Source organism: Heliangelus exortis, chromosome 1 (genome assembly GCF_036169615.1).
Source record: "Heliangelus exortis chromosome 1, bHelExo1.hap1, whole genome shotgun sequence".
NCBI lineage: Eukaryota > Metazoa > Chordata > Aves > Apodiformes > Trochilidae > Heliangelus > Heliangelus exortis.
This window is the reverse complement of record NC_092422.1, coordinates 196,965,579-196,981,644: the sequence shown is the minus strand read 5'-3', so window position 1 is coordinate 196,981,644 and position 16,066 is coordinate 196,965,579. Positions and strand designations below refer to the sequence as shown.

General features: G+C 47.0%; 1 protein-coding gene across 1 annotated transcript in view; it reads right to left on the bottom strand.

The window, feature by feature from the left end:
* The window catches only part of UBE2H (ubiquitin conjugating enzyme E2 H), a 66,772-nt gene that overhangs the window by 50,308 nt on the left and 398 nt on the right, over positions 1 to 16,066 (bottom strand). The window lies entirely within an intron of this gene.

Sequence of the window (16,066 nt, the reverse complement as noted above, 5' to 3'; positions counted from 1 at the left end):
TCAGGCTTGTGCTTCTCTTTGGCTCAGCAGTTCCTCTTGCAGCCACTTCCTCCCATCAGCTTCTGCAGCAACAAGTTCAAAAACCACTTTTCCAAAGTCTCAACTGCTCAAACCCAGGGTGTGAGGGTTTGTTTTTTTTTTTTTTTGGCTTTTCCCAATGGATTAAGCACCGCCCAGGATATTCCTGAAGCTTCAGGTAATAAAGATCCATTGTGCTGGAGAGGAAGAGATGAAATAGCCACACTTGGGATGAATAACAATCCCCACCCCAGCATCCTTGTGTGCTGGAAAGGAGAGGGACACTGCACAAGGCTGCCAAGGAAGGAGCCTCACTAAGAATTTGGGTCTTTGTCTGGAAGGGGGAATGCACCAGGAGGTCCAAGCTTGCCAGACACCAACAAAACCCCAGCCAGGCAGAGCTGGGATGGCAGCAGTGCCCAGAACAGAGGCTGCCCTCACCATTCAGTCATGGCAAATACCTTTGGTTTGGGGTTTTTTTTAAAGGTTTCCAGGCTTAGAGGACAGGGCCTTCACTCAGCAGCTGCACCAAAAAGGGAAAAAAAAAAAGTCATCCAGGCTATTCCTTAAGCACTGCAGCTTTCCCCAAGTCTGTGACTGTGCCTCTGCACACAAAAGTCCCATCTCAGGGGAAGGGGTTCAATAAAGCCACCCTGGCCCAAGCAACACCACCACAATCAGAGGAAGGGAAAAAAAAACACAACAAAAAAACCCTAAGGTTGTGTTTTGTTTTGTTTTGTTTTAAATAACCTGACCAGCAGAACAGCACAGAGGGTGTTGCTGAGACACAGGAACATGTAGTCCTCATTACTGTGGCCAGGCAGCTTCCTCTGAAACAACCTCAGGGCCATCCAGATGGAAGGGCTGGAGAGAGACTGGGAAATTCCCCTGGAAGGGTTTGGGAGATGGTCTCATAACCTGGTGTTTTGAAGCTTTAAAACTTCCTACCCAGCATTAGTGACAAGTCCACCCTGAGAGGGGGAGCAGGACAGAGGAAGGAGTTTATCACTCAGCCCTTTCCTTTCTGACCCAAGAAGCAGCAGCTGTGGCACATCTGCTCAAGCTGCATTATCCCCCTCAACTCTCTAAAGAGAGGCACATCAGTTCCAAAGACAGAGCCCAGGGGAGTTTTACAGATCAGCCTTTATGTCCATGGATTTCTGAGAGCTGCAGGAAGAGCTCTCACCTCAAGGTTTCTTACAGGATTAAACAAGACCTGAAATCTGTTATGTGGATTTAAAAAAAAAAAAAAAAAAAAAAAAAAAAGCAAGCAGTCAATTTCAAAACTGAACTCTGTCATCAGGTTTTGCATAAATCATCATAACAGAAGCCAAATCTCAATATAAATGCTGTTGTTAGGCCACTGCTCTTCCCAGCTTTTAGACTGGGTTATTAAGCTTTGGAGAGGGAAGGCAGCACTTCCTTATAATTAGTTAAATTCAGCTCCAACAGAAGATTCCTTGACATCAGCTGTTTGGATCCCCATTTCAGAAGGGTCAAAGGAACACTCCTGCAACTGCACTACAAACTAATTAATAGAGCTGAGTCCTTAGCAGGTGCAAGCTGCCTGAAAAGGGGGATTTTTCTCACCAGGTTTGAAGTACCTCCTCTTTCAGAGATGAGCTGCAAAACACCCCCACGAAAAAAGCTCCAGAACAAAAAAGCCAAGTGCTGACCTCCACCAGATGCTCTGAATTACAGGTGACCTCCAGCAGCCCCAGCAAGAGGTTTCAAAGGCACCCATTTATCATTGCCTTCTTTAGTAAATCAGAATTAAGCAGACTTGACATGCTTAAAGGCATTTTGGGTGATGATATTACTAAACCAGAGAAAAATCCCAACTCAACAGAGTGCTACTGCAAATAAACACAATCCTGAGACAACTGAGGAAGTTATTAAAATAAAAGGACAGCTTGGCACTGCCAAACCAGCAGACTGCTCCCAGCAGCCTTGAAATTTTCCCTTGTACTGTCAGAGTGAGTAATTTTTTCCCCCCTTTTATTCATCTCTTGCCATCTTGACGATTTTAACAGAGATGTGGGGCTTGAAAGAAAAGCAGGAGGAACATTTCTCTACTTGAGATGGCACAAGCTCTTCCCCCTTTGCTCCAAGAGTGAGATGTTCCCATCCCCAAACCACTACAGATCTCTGGCAGCAACCCACAGCTCTTGGGCTATGGAGGCAGCCAACAAACACATGGACAACAAAAAAAACTGGACAGGCTGCTTCTCTTGGTCAGCTGGAACCACCAGAAGGGTCTCAAGCCTGGGACTTGTGGGGTGAGAAGCTCCATGTCCTGTTACTAGTTCAGCAAACCACTTGTGCTCTTCCATCTCTGCATCCCAAGGTGTTATTCAGAAATTTTGCAAACAAACCTCAGCAGTGTCCCTGCTCTGTGCAAGTGAAAAGAGGAAAAAGCAACCAGGGCTTTCACCCCTCATCTAGGCAGCTGGGCTGGTGAAGGGATCCAGCACAGATCCTCTGAGGAGAGGCTGAGGGAGCTGGGGGTGTTGAGGCTGGAGAAGAGGAGGCTCAGGGGAGACCTCATCACTCTCTCCAACTCCCTGAAAGGAGGTTGGAGCCAGGGGGGGGTTGGGCTCTTTTCCCAGGCAACTCTCAGCAAGACAAGAGGGCACAAGAGGTCTCAAGTTGTGCCAGGGGAGGTTTAGGTTGGACATGAGAAAGAATTTCTTTCTGGAGAGGGTGCTCAGGCATTGGAATGGGCTGCCCAGGGAAGGGGTGGATTCTCCATCCCTGGAGATATTTCCAAAGAGCCTGGATGTGGCACTCAGTGCCATGGGCTGGGAACTGCAGTGGGAGTGGATCAAGGGTTGGACTTGATGAGCTCTGAGGTCCCTTCCAACCCAGCCAGTTCTAGGATTCTAGGATTCTATGAAGTCTCAGCCTGGCAAAAGAGGCTCAACCTAGTTCAAAGAAGACATGACAGTTCCCTTGGGCATCCTAGAAGGAGCTGGGCCACCTTCTCTTCCAACCAGGAGCAGCTTGGATGCTGGTTGGACATGGGTGAAGGCAGCCCCTGATTTGGAGCACCCTGAGTTTGAAAAGCTTTGAGATCCTGGCTGGAAGGACTTTTTTTTGCTCTCCTGCAGGAGGACAAGACAAAGAGCTGCCAAGAGCAGGGGTAAAATTCTCAGCAGCCCACTCCTGTTGAAGACAAGGCACCAAGTTGAGTCTCTTCCAAAGGGACAATTCTAGGATTCTATGATCTTCAGCAGGTTGTAGGGCACAGCCCAAGCAGACAGCCCAGAAACAGGGACTGGAAAACAAAGCCTCACACTTCTGGCTCACAAGCTAAATTTAGTCCAGGCTGGTAATGACCTAAAACCAGTTGATGTGGGTTTCTGTGATGTATGTGGCAGCCTGGTCAGCTCCATTCAGTTCCTCAGAGAAAAACACTGCAAAAGTCCTGGTGCTTTTTGGGTGACTTCAGGAGAGCCAAACAGCAAAAAGGAGTTACTGATTCATGCCTATAAACAACAGCTTTGACTGAGCCAAAGGCCTCAGCTTCTGGTCCACCCTTTATCCTGCTGAGGAATCAGGGGAATGGTTTTCTGCCCAGGTGTTTGAGATGCTCTTGGTAAGAAATTATTTTATGCTAAAGGAAACAAGAAAGAGAAAACTTAACAGCAGTGCAAGGCAAGGAGCACTTACTCTCAGAAGCAGATGACTGCCAGCTCAGAACCTGCTTTCCTTTCAGGGTTTTTTCTGCTGTTTGAAGCCCCTTGCAAAAGGAGCAAAAGCTCCTTCACACTGTGGCACTGCACACCTGGGTCCTCAGCAACAGATGTCCAACTGCTACTGGAAATAAACCACAGTCTACTGAAGATTATGAAGTTTACTTATCTTAAGAATCACTTTTTTGAGCTTTCCAAGTCTGCAGGATACAGGGAAGAGAGAGCTGCACACAGAATATCCTGAAGTGGCCTAATTACACTGAGCTTCAGGTAGCAGCAAAGAAACCTCTGAGTCTGGAAGCCACTGAGAAGCACAGAAAACAACTGGAGGTCTCCCTCACTACTGGGCTGTAACATATTCCAAAACTCTTCTAAAAAAAAAAAAAACCACCACACAATGCAACTCCTGACCCTGAGGAATCCTGGTTCACCTTGCAAATGGGTAAACTGAAGGCCAGAAAAAGGAAAGGACATCAAACACCAACATTCATCAGCAGACAACTAAAAATTTTGCCTCTAAAAAGACAAGAAATGCTGATTCAGACTCAGATCAGCCTGCTGCAACTTAAGCTGCTCTCACACAGGATCCTCACTCAGGCAACCAACTCCAGAGAAAAACTAACAGAGGAAAACAGCACAATAATGCCCTGAATCCACATGCACAGCTTTGAGAAGAGGCACCAGCAGCACCTGGGCTCTCTCAAGGCACCTTTGTATGACAGCCTCAAATCCCCACACTGCCAATAACCCCACAAAATGTATTTCTTAGCATGACTAAACAGGCACAACAAGCAAATCTTTGTTTCACTCTGAAATCTTTTTCTGATGCACCACGCTGAAGTAATGGGTTTTTTTTTTTCTTCCTCTAGAGAATGACATTTAAAAAGCAAAGATTCTGGCAAGCAGAAGTCACTATAAAAGTGAGGCAAGGGAGCACACCTGAGGATCTGCAGAAATCAACACGTGTCTGTAGGAACTGATGTGAAGCAGCTCAGGGTAAGGAGCTCCCAAGTTGCCATCTGATTGCTCCAAATCCCAAGGCAAGAACCTAATCCTCAAGCTCCAACTGAGAATCAAACACCAACCCCCCCTCCCCTGCCCTGAACAATCTGTACCCTAAATCTGCAAAAATTGAGTTCAGCAACAGGGGATGGGCAGCTGGTTTAATTGTCCAGTGGTCAATAAGCCTTGCAGGGCTGCACATCAAGTTCATTTCAGTGGGTCTGCAAAGTTTCTTACTTCTCTCAGAGCATCTGCACATGCTTTTAAATGCAAAACATTTCCTGGGTGCAAGGGCTTAATATTACCAGGCCATTATTGCCATCATTTCAGTTTTGCAGTATTTTTTGTTTCATCTGGCAAGATGCAAGGCTCAGTCTTATACTGGAGAAATTTAAGTTTAAATGATTTGCAGAAACCAGAGGGGGGTATTTCTTCTTTGTACTTAACCACAACCAGTGTTTGGAGACTCTCTTGCCCCAGCTGTGGCTCTTCTCAACATGTAAAACTTTTGCCACACTTCTGCCTCCTGTGCAGTCAGCAGGAGCATGGCTATTTACTGATGAAATCTCCTCCTTCTTGACCTAAACAAGGCAAGTATTTCAATTTACCTTTTTTCAGGGCAACCTTCTGCTCACACTGCCAACAGCAACCTGAAGGAAATATGGCAGACACCATGAAGTAATAAAGAAACCCCCAAACCACCTGGATTAGCCCTGGTTTACAACTCTCTCAGCAGTCACAAGCATGCCAGAGTCTGCCTAAATCCAAGACCTTGGGAGTTCATGGTGGTGGCCACAACTTTTTAAGGAAGCAGAAAACACCACCAGCTGTAAGCTCACCCAGAGCCACTCCAATCCTCCAGGAGGAGGCTGAGTTAACACCTCCTCACATACCTTCCCTTTCAAGGAATATTGGTACCAAGTTACAGGGATCTGATTTCTGACATCTCAACTTTTCAACACTGTTGTCTCCCTGAGTCTCCCAAAGCCACATTCTCCTCCTGGGATCTGAGCTTACCCCAACAACCATGCACAGATTCTTTCCCTAGGCCAGGAGTATTAAGTTACCTCCAGTGCCAGGCCTGCTCAACAAAACACTGATTTAAAACACCAGTCAGCTTCCTGATTTTCCCTCCTTTCACAACCAACACAGTGGCAGGTTGAAAGCCTTAAAAGAAAACAGGAAAAAAAACAAAACAAAACAAAAAACCAAAACAAAGTAAGAGGTGGCTCTGGTAGCACTGAGGAGTAAGTCAGTATAACCATGCTGAGTCACATCACAGTTAGATTTGACATTTCCAGACTGTTTCACTCCTAGAAGGGTTGACTCTTGATCTCAGCCTTGCTTGCTTTACAATCCTGCCATTCAAATTAGAAGATTAAAGCAAGCAAAGCCATCACCCAAACTATTTTTTTTTTTTTTTTTTTTTTTGCAGGAATCAGTCCATGCCATGTCAGACTTTCCCAAGCAGAGCCAGGGCCAAGCATGAAGTCAACACCTTCAACAACCTTGAAGCCTCACGTTGCACTGCCCTGAAGAGCTGCTGCCCATCACCAGAACATGAGCTCAGCATGAAAGCAGCCCAGCTACTGCTGGGTTTAAAACTTGCCTTGCTGCTCTGTGAAGCCAGCACTCTGCCCTGCATTCCTACTGAGCTGTGCTGGCTTTGAAGATTTAAGGGGGGGAGGTTGAATTAATGGTATTAGGTGGAAGAAACCTGTAACTGGTTTCATTTGCCTTCAGCAGGGAGGGTAAGAGAGAATTAGCTGCCACCAGCTTGCCCTGATGAAGCTTGAATTGAATGTATCATCAAGGGGAAAAAACCTTTCCCCACCCCTAAAAAAAAAATAAAAATAAAAGGGCTCTTTGATGTTCCCCATAAGAAATATCCAGGACACAAAGCTTTCCCTGAAAGAACCAGCTGTGGAGCAGCTGGGCCACAAAGGGAAGCTTGGGATTGCATCTCTCACTAACTCCATGCCAGATTGTGTTCCTTCAGGTTTCAAAAGCACCAGGATCCTCCTCAGGGCAGCTCTCCTGAGGCTAACACCAGGTTTGAAATAAAATAAAAAAAACCCAACAGTCTCTGTCTCAAAATGTAACAGCTAATCATAGAAACACAGAATGGTTTGGGTTGGAAGGAGCCTTAAAGCTCATCCACTTCCAACCCCCCTGCACAGGGGACAACTCCCACCAGCCCAGGGTGCTCAAGGCCTCATCCAACCTGGCCTTGAAAATCAAACCTGCTTCTTTTCAAGCTAAAAAAATAAAAAATAAAAATATCTGGCTTCAAAGCATTCATGCTCTATTGAGCAAGACTTAGAGGAGCAGCTGCATTTGCCCCTAAAACCAAGATGAGTCTTCAACCACGTCCACACTGGTGATCAAAAGCTAAACTACAGCTTCCCAGCACAGCTTAAAAATAGCATTTAGATCTAGAGACACCTTGAAGAACAAAATGATTTCTGAACATCACTGAGACCTCAGCAGACAACCTGGGTTTCTGCTCTTTGCTGCTGGGTGTCTCAGCAGAGTCCTCGTGTCCCCTCACAGCTCGCCTGGCCCTGCCACTCTCAAGACAAAACAAAGCAAGACAGCCCAGCAAGAAATGCTGAAGTGCTTAAGTTAATAATTTATCAATCTCTTCAACTTTGCAGCTATTTATCTACCATGCCAGAGGTTAAGCAGGGACACACCAGACAGCTTCAGCACCACACACTGATTTGTGCCTTTTGGAGGGATAACTGTGGACGCATCCGATCCTAAAAATCAAATTTTTAGTCAAAAAACCTCTGTTTTTACAGATTGCCAGGGACTCTCTGGTGCAAAGACACTTAAATTCACCTTTCAATGTCATACCTTGCTCCAGGGCCAGGAGAAAGCAAGCCTGGACACTATTCACCCTCTCTCAATACCATTCATTCATTATGCAAAGCACCACCTCATCCCCCTCTCCTTCACTCTGGACAGAGCCTGTCCCCGTGCAGTCATTATAAAAGGTCCACAGACGAGTGACTAGAAACAATCAGCTGTTACACTGAGAGTTACCCAGGCAGTGGGGAAGGCAGCAATGATTTGCACATCTATAATTTACATCTCAGGTCCCTCACCACCGCGCTCACGCCAAGAGCCAGCGCTCAAGGCCAGGTGAAAAGCCCACTGGAATTTGGAAATAATGCAAAATTTATCTAACAATCAACCCTCAGCTTTTAACCTCAACCTTTCACAAGGGATGACAAATGCCTCCGGGGTTCAGCTCTCCCCTAAAGGGCAGCAACTGTGGTAAAGGCAGACTTTTCCTCATGAAAACATTCGACGCAAATTTAAAACGTTCGTTTTTCGCCAGCTACAGCCAGAGAGTGCAAAACATTTCAGAATAATCCACCCAAATTCTCTATTTGTACAGCCTCAAAGAAAATATTTTATGCTTCTTTCTCCCAGCGTTTATTTAGTCCAAGGAAAGCAGGCACCAGCAAAATGAGCAACCATTTCTGGAAAGCAGCGTTTGACCCTCCGTAAAAAAACATCAAAAATGGCTTTCCTAAAAATCCCTTCCTCACATGAGGTCTCTAATATTCAGGAGTCTACACCACCTCCTTGTGCTTTCCAGTGGGTGCAGGATGCAGAATAGAAAGGCCTGCTCTGTAATTTGCAGTTGAAAAGGGATTAAGCTGAGAAACCACCACCTCAGTTTAAAAAAAGATACGGGCAGACCCACCCCCCCCCTCCATCTGATTTAAAACACCTAATGCCCAGAAAATGGACTGTGAGTGATTTGGCATCTCTTGGAAGGCTGAATCAATTTGCTCAGGGGAATAAGTCAAATGATTTAAGACTAGAGGACAGCTCTTGGAAGCAGCAATAGTAACAAAAAGAGAAAAATAATAAAAAAAATAGTATCTCAGGTCCTGAATCCAGCCCCGGTTTGCAGGGAATCATTAATGCCACACAAACCCAAGAGGCAGAGAAATCACCTTTTTCCAGGAGACTAAATCCACCCTCAATCTCAGACAGATTGTTATCAGAGAGGCTGAGGAACTGGAAAAAGATGGAGACAGAAGATGAGGACATAGTGTTGAGAGGTGAGCAGTCACAAGGCTGAAGGGACTGAGCTGGGACAGGAGAGGGAAGAACCTGGCAAAGATGGAGCAGAATGGGCTGAACAATGAATAAATGAGCTCTGCTGAGTATTCCAAGTGTAGCAGCCTCAAAGAACAAACAATTCTGCCCATCCCAGAAGGTGGAAAAAAAAAAAAAAAAGAATAAATATTAAAGGGGGGGCTGGGAAAAAAAAAAAAAAAAGAGGGAGAATTGCATGGTTCTGCCAGCAATCAAAATAACTCAGAGGAATTTTTTCCTGGGATTTGGGAGGGATCCATCACAGGGGGGGGGATTTCTAAGGGGGAGGGCAGTTCATCCACAAGCTGCCTGTTGGAATAGACAGGCACAGAGGCTGCATGACAGGGTAGAAGCTGGAGGTGGGAAGGTCGGATGATTCTTCGGTCATGCGAGCTCTGTTTTTGGTGAAGAAAAACAAAGAGCAATGCTCTGTGTTCATTATTCCAGAAATACATGGACAAAATCCACAGGGAAAAGGGAGAGAGTGAAAGGAGGGGAGCTGAATGTGGACAGTCAGACACACAATGAAATGCTGCACTCCTATACTCACACCCGTGTATGTAATTCACATGCAGTATGAAAAAAGTAATAAAATATAAATGTTATTCAGGAATCTCTCATCTTTGCAGCCAGAAAAATGTCCAGAATGGCAGGAGAGCAAAATAAAAACAATTCAGACACCTCTCCCTCAGCATCTCATCACCTTTAATTTAAGCAGACAGTAAAACTGTCCCAGCTATTTGGCTGGGAAAGCCACAGCACATGGGAAGCTGTAGCTTTAACTCCAGGCACTCTTCCTGCCCTAACAACAACCTGTTATGTACATGTTTATCCTGGTTATGACTCCCATTCAATGATGGTTTAAGAAGGGCACCAAGTGCCAACAGGGGCTGAGAACATCAAGTTATACTGCAACCAGGAATTGCTCTCTGCTGGGGTGATTTCAGATGGACCCTTCCCTTCCTAACAGCCTCATTCCTCCTGCTTCACCTTGCTCCAAGAAGAAAAATAAGGAAGCAGCTGAGGAGGAAATCTGTCAGGACTCTTAATTTAAGCACTCCTTAGTTTTTTACTTGCAAAAAGGAGACAGGGAAGCACAGAGGGCTCCAGAATGGGATGAAAATGGACAGTCTGAGCTGCCCCTTGGGGAGGAATTCAGGACTGCCAACCCCTAGCTCTGCCCTCAGGCAACCTCTCCTTGTCCTCAGGCATCTCCCCCTTGCTGTTGGCATTCTCAGGGACGCAGCAAACCTCGGAGAGAGCCCCCACCACCTTCCCCCAGAAGACCCAGCAGTGAGGTGTGAGCTCCACGCAAGCCCAACCCTCCAAAGGAGGCACTGCGTGCCTTGAAGGATTCACTCCCTTGGCTTCCTGATTAACAGTCTGCTCGACCTGCTCCAAGTACAACAGGTAGGCAACAAAGCAAGAGAGCAATTAAGCACGTATTTGAAGAAGCAATTAATTAATTCTCCTGAAAACAAAGTAAGACAACACCTCTGCTTTCCCCAAGAAGGCGGCAGCAGCACAACATGGGGCAGCTCCTTCTGCCTGCCACTCAGGTGTGAACAAAGCAAGCATCCAGCAACCTCAAGGCTTTGCTTCCAAGCTTTCAAGGAGTTTGTTTTTTATTTAAAATAACAATAATAATAAAGAACACAACCTTAAAGCCAGTGCACAGCAATAACCAGGACGAAAAGCACGCTGTACTTACAGATTAAACGCAGTAGTTCCCTTGCAAACGAAACGATGCAGAGCCTCATTGGGGGGCATCTTCTGCTCAATCCTACATATTAAGACTTTTACAGGGTTTGCAGGATTCACAGCCATGCTCAAAGCTGATGTGATTATTGGCTGCTGCTGCTGCCATGAGATGTTGAACACGTGGGAGTGCGCTCAGCGAGCCGCGGTCCCAAGCGCTCGCCGGGATTGTAAGATCCTGGTGATGACACTTCAAAACAAATCACCTACTACAAAAGCCAAGTCTGCCTCAACAGCAGCACAGCTTCACTTAAAAAGAAAAAAAAATAAAAAAAAGAAATACCAAGCACAGCCCTTTCCTAGCCACAGCAACAAGAAAGGAGAGCAGGGGCACCATTTTACGAGCCAAGCCGCTTGTCTGACTGAAATTCTGCTTGCGCTTTATTCTTTTCTTTTTTAAAAAAAAAAACACCCCAACAAACTGTTGCTACAAAGAAACAGCCTCCACAATTTGTTTAAATCAGCATTTAGCAACCTAATGCCAAGTTTAGTCCTTAAGAAGCGGGTGCTGTAAAGCAAATCCTGAAGACAACTGCCATACAATTCAGAATACCCAAATCACCACCCTGAGCCTGGGGAAGGAGGTGGAGAAAAAAAAAAAAAAGAGTTAAAATTACCCCAAGGCAGAGCAATCCACAAAGTTTTTTTTTTTTTTTCTTTAAACAGGGCCGGGATGTCAAGCTACAACAGGCACTCTTGCTCCAAGCAGTCTTAACCAAATTCATATTCTCCAGTTTTCATCTCAATGACCAGTGCAATTACATGATTAAGCAGGTGCAGGGAGCTTTCAGGTCTGCTCAACAAGCCCTGAGCTTCAATACCCTCCACCATCAAAACTGACAAGGCAACAATGGAAGAGTGAACTTCCAGTTCCAGCCAAAAGCCCAGAAAAAACAAAACAAAACCACACCAAAAATCCACCCGCCAGCAAAGACACCACAACTCAGCTCTAAAAGCAGCAGGATGACACCCCTGAAAGTTGCCATTTAGGCAATAAAGATGATTAATTTTTTTTTTCCCCCTTATGCTTGGTTTTAGCAGAAGGTTCTGTGGATTCCTGCTTCTCCTCAAGGCAGGTAGGACTACATATCCTGAGCACTTTTTAACTGGTTTTATTTATAAGCCACCACCTGTGCCAGCATTTCTGCTGCTTTTTGGTTTTTTGGGGTGGGAGGGAAGCAGGGGAGGGCTCTCCCAGTTCTGAAATGGGGCCATCTCCATGGCTTTTGTGAGGTTTGAAGTACCACCAGGCCATTACCCTCTTCCCTGGAGACCTCATTAAAACAGAGCCCCAGAAGTAGAGCAGCAAGAAGCAGAGTGTGACATTTTGAAAATTCATCTTCTGACTCGTAAAAGTTTTCCAGAAATGTCCATCTTTCATTAAAAAAAAAACAATTAAATACTAAACAAACAACCATGGACAACAAAAGCAACTGAACAAACACACACACACAAAAAAAAAAAAACCCAACCCAACAACAACAAACCACCACCAAACCCTACCAAAACAAGGCATTCCAGCACACACATGCTCTTCCCCCTGGGGACAGGCCAAAGAGAACAAAGCCACGTGATGGTCCTATTGCTCAATGCCACTCTTGGAAGGTGTTCAAGTAGGATGATAAGTGCAGTGGAAGGCTAGAATGAACATTAAAAAAAAAAAAAAAAAAAATAGAAAAAAAGGGAATTCACCCCAAATGTAAACTGTTGTCCTACCCTTTGCCTCGGCGGAGCAAACAGGGGGAGTTTTGTGATTACAAAATAACTCAGTGGGTAAACTAAGGAGCTTTGTACCTTTATTCTCCTTGACTCAGGACAAGCCTAAAATTAGAAGGGAGTGCAACACTGCTGTGTGTTACACTCCCCCTGGGGAGCTCCAACGTGTGTTCCAAACGTGCAAGTCTGTAAACTGGTCAGAACAGGGAGATTCAAAGCGAGCTGGGCACTATTTATAATTCTTTCCGTGCAGGGAACAGGGTGACACTTCCCTAATTCCATCTCCAAATGCTTAAAAATAGAGCTCGGGGACTACAACCCAGCCAGCCAGCAGCATCTACCCACAAAAGGAGGAAAAGAAATCAGTGCAAGAGAAAAACTCCCAGCCAAAGGACGGGGAGGCTGCAAACAGCTCACCCGGGAGCAGCACCCGCTGCAGAACAATAAACCTCAGCTGTGAATCGCTAAAAAAAAAAAATAAAAATAAAAAAAAAAAAAGGCAAAAAAAGCCCGACAGGCTTAAGGGATGGGGGGGATGGGAGGGTGTCAGGGTGCTTCCTTCCCCATGGGTGTAAACACGCTGGCTGGGGCACCCCATCAGCTGCCGTCTTGCTCCGCCCTGGTCCCGGTTTCCGGGTAGTAACAGAGCAGCCAATCCGCGGAGTTGCGAGCTCTGCCCCAAGCCTCTTGCCTTGCAAACACCGCTCCAAGGCCGGCAGCTCCCTGAAGGGGGGAAAAAAAAAAAAAAAACCAAAAAAACCCCAAGAATGGGATCCCCACACCCCCCTCCTCCTCCTCTCCCCCTGACAATTCCCACACCCTGTAAAGCAGGGTGGGGGGAGCTACCTGGGCAGAGGATTTGAGCTCCAGCACTCTCAGAGCCACGGGATAACCCCAGGTTGAAGGTCCCGAGGTGCTTTTTGGGGGGCACGGAGCAAAAATGTGTTAGTGCACCCCCCAACTCATCCAGGAAACTTTAGGAGCAGCCCCCCCAAACTAAAGCAAAACAAAAGAGGGAAGGGGTAGCAGCGTGGCTCCCCACTGCAGGCCCTGCACAAGGTTGAGAGAAACAATGAGTGAGTCAGAGTTTCAGCACAGAATGGGCCAGGCAATTATTAAACATCAGTTTAACACAGACAAGAGCTCCCCCCCCCCTTTCCTAACTCCCCCCCCCCATGGAGAACCCAGCAACCTCTCCCCTTCCCTGCTCACAAAGAAGCATCTACAAAAGGACACGGACGTGTTAGGATTGAAAAAGCAGAATAATCAAAGGACCCCACTCGGCTCCCAAACCTGTCAGAGCAGGAGGAAAAGGCAGTGGGGTTTATTCCCCCTGCCCATCGTTTCCCCCTCCTCCCTGCTCAAAAAGGTAGCTCTTGGCAGGCCATAAATCCCTGCCATTATTCTCCACCCGAGAAGGGAAACCGGAATGAAAATGGCAGCAAAAGGGGGAAGAGGAGGGGAAAAAAAAAAACAAAAAAACCAACACGAGCCACAACCCAACGCAACAACAAAAACCCTGGAGCCCCAGGGAGGAGAAGCCTTCAAGTACATTCCTTCAGATGGGAGCCCCTTGGGTCACCACCAAGACCCCCCCCCCCTCCCCCTTTCTCTTTGCCTCTTAAAAAGTCTCTGAGTAGATTTCTCCCCCTTATTTCAGCTTCCAGAGAGAGGAAAAGATTCCCCAGGGAAGCATCTCGGGAGCTTGGGCCTAGCGAGCTGTGCTCACCCCGGGCAAGCAGGCAAACAACAAAAAAAAAAACCAAAAAAAAAAAAAAAGAGGACTGGGGAAGGGAGGAGTGGTGAGGAGTCATCTGACACATCCAACTTCCTAAGTTTGTTGTCCGACTGCTCTAACCCTCGAGCCCTCAAAACACCCGAGGAAGGCGAGGATAAGCAGGAGCTTCTCTTGTGAGAAAAGCTTTGGGTTTTCTTTTGTCAGGGGAGGGGGAAAGAAAGGGCCGAGATTAAAGCACCCAGCGTCGGGAGGAATGTCAGATATTTGGGGCTTTCTACCTACCCCTGCCCGGCCTGGCTGCTGCTAGAAAGAGAGAGAAGCCACTTCAGGAAAACCTGCTCTTTGTCTCCTAAAATGCAGCGGTGGCTGGAGATGCTGGCTACAAACCGAACAAAAAAAGGGGAGAAAAAAAAATAAAGAGAGAGAGGGGGAGGGGAAAGGAGAGCAGCAGTGGGATCAGGTTTGGGCCTCTCTGGCCCCAACCTCTCTCTCCAGGCTATCCTGAAGACAGATTTTTATTTTTTTTTTTTAATGTTATTTTACCTCCCCCGTGCTAAATAAACAGCTGGAATTCCCAACCCCTCCTCCCGGTGCGATTTAAGCATCGATCGTAATTGGCGTTCGGCAGAGTAGGACGTGTGTGTAACTTTAAACCCACCCCCCCTCCCTTTGGATAAAAATAGCTCGGATTCAAGCATGATCGGTAGTCATTTCCTATTTGCTTAAAAACAAGGCAAAAAAAAAAAAAATATATATATATATATATCCGAAGAGCAGCTTTGTAGAGAGAAACGAGCGAGGCTGAACGTCAAAACAGAAGTTTCCTTCGATAAGCCACCCTTCACACCACAAACAAGAGCTGTGTTGCTCCTCCCTCCTTCCCCCCCCCTTCCCAGCTCCAAAAAAACACTCAAAATCCAAGTAAGTTTGTTTATCTCTCTCTGGGAACTAAATCAGACCCATTGCTCGACCCCTCAACACTGCCAAGTCCGAGCCACCAGACCCCAAGTCCTTCTTAGGGTCAGACAGGTTCAGTCAACAGCCAAAAAAAAATATTTCAGCCCCTCTTGTCATTTCTACCCCTCCTCGGCACCTTGTAAACAAACAACAACAACAAAAAAACCCACCCTATTAATAAAAACAATCCTAAAACCAAATTCCCAAGGATATTTTTCAACACCACCTACGCTCCAGACAGAGAGGAAAAAGGATTTTGCCACTCAGGAAAGAATATAAATAAGGAGGGGGGAAAAAAAATACATATAAACAGGTCTATCGCAGAAGGTGGGAGGGGAAAGGAGGGTGTGGGGGGGGGGGAAATAAAAATAATAAAGCCCAACCTGGAGCGTTACATAAACGGGAACTCTTGCAAGATGGGCTGCAGGCCCTGAGCCCTTTGCCCACCTCCCCTCTCTGATCTCCATGGGGTCCTCCAGTTCCCCCCCCTCCCCAAAATTAAATCCCTAAGCTTAGGAGCAGAAGCTTCGTGAAACACAGGCTAAAAGAGGGCAGTAAATAATAATAAACACCACAAAAGCCTTTCTTTGGGCTGTGGCTGCTGGAGCTGCTCCCCCCTTTCCTCATCCGCCCTCAGCAGCTGGGCCGCAGGCCAGGGCAGGGAAAGTTGGGGGGGGGGGGGCACCCAAGCTGGGGAGGAGGGCTTCACCCTGGGGGGTGGGGGCAAACCCAGCAGGGACACCCCTAGGGCACCCCAGCTGGGGGCTGTCAGGCCACAGAGGGGTTTAAACCCCCCAAAAAAATAAGGGAAGGGGCGGGTGAGGCCTCCCCCTCAGTAAAGGGGGGGCCCCTCGGGAGGGCTGGGGGAGGAGGTCCGATCGCCAGCTCTGGGGAGAGGCCTAGGCCTGGCCTCGGAGAGAAGCGCTGCCGCCGTCCGGGAGCTTGGGGGGGGGACACAGACACAGGAGGAGGGGCTCCGGTGTCCCCCACCCCGGTGCAGGCCCGGCCGAGGAGGCCTCCGGGGCCCGGGAAGGTTGGGAAAAGGGGGGTGGGGGGGGGTTAA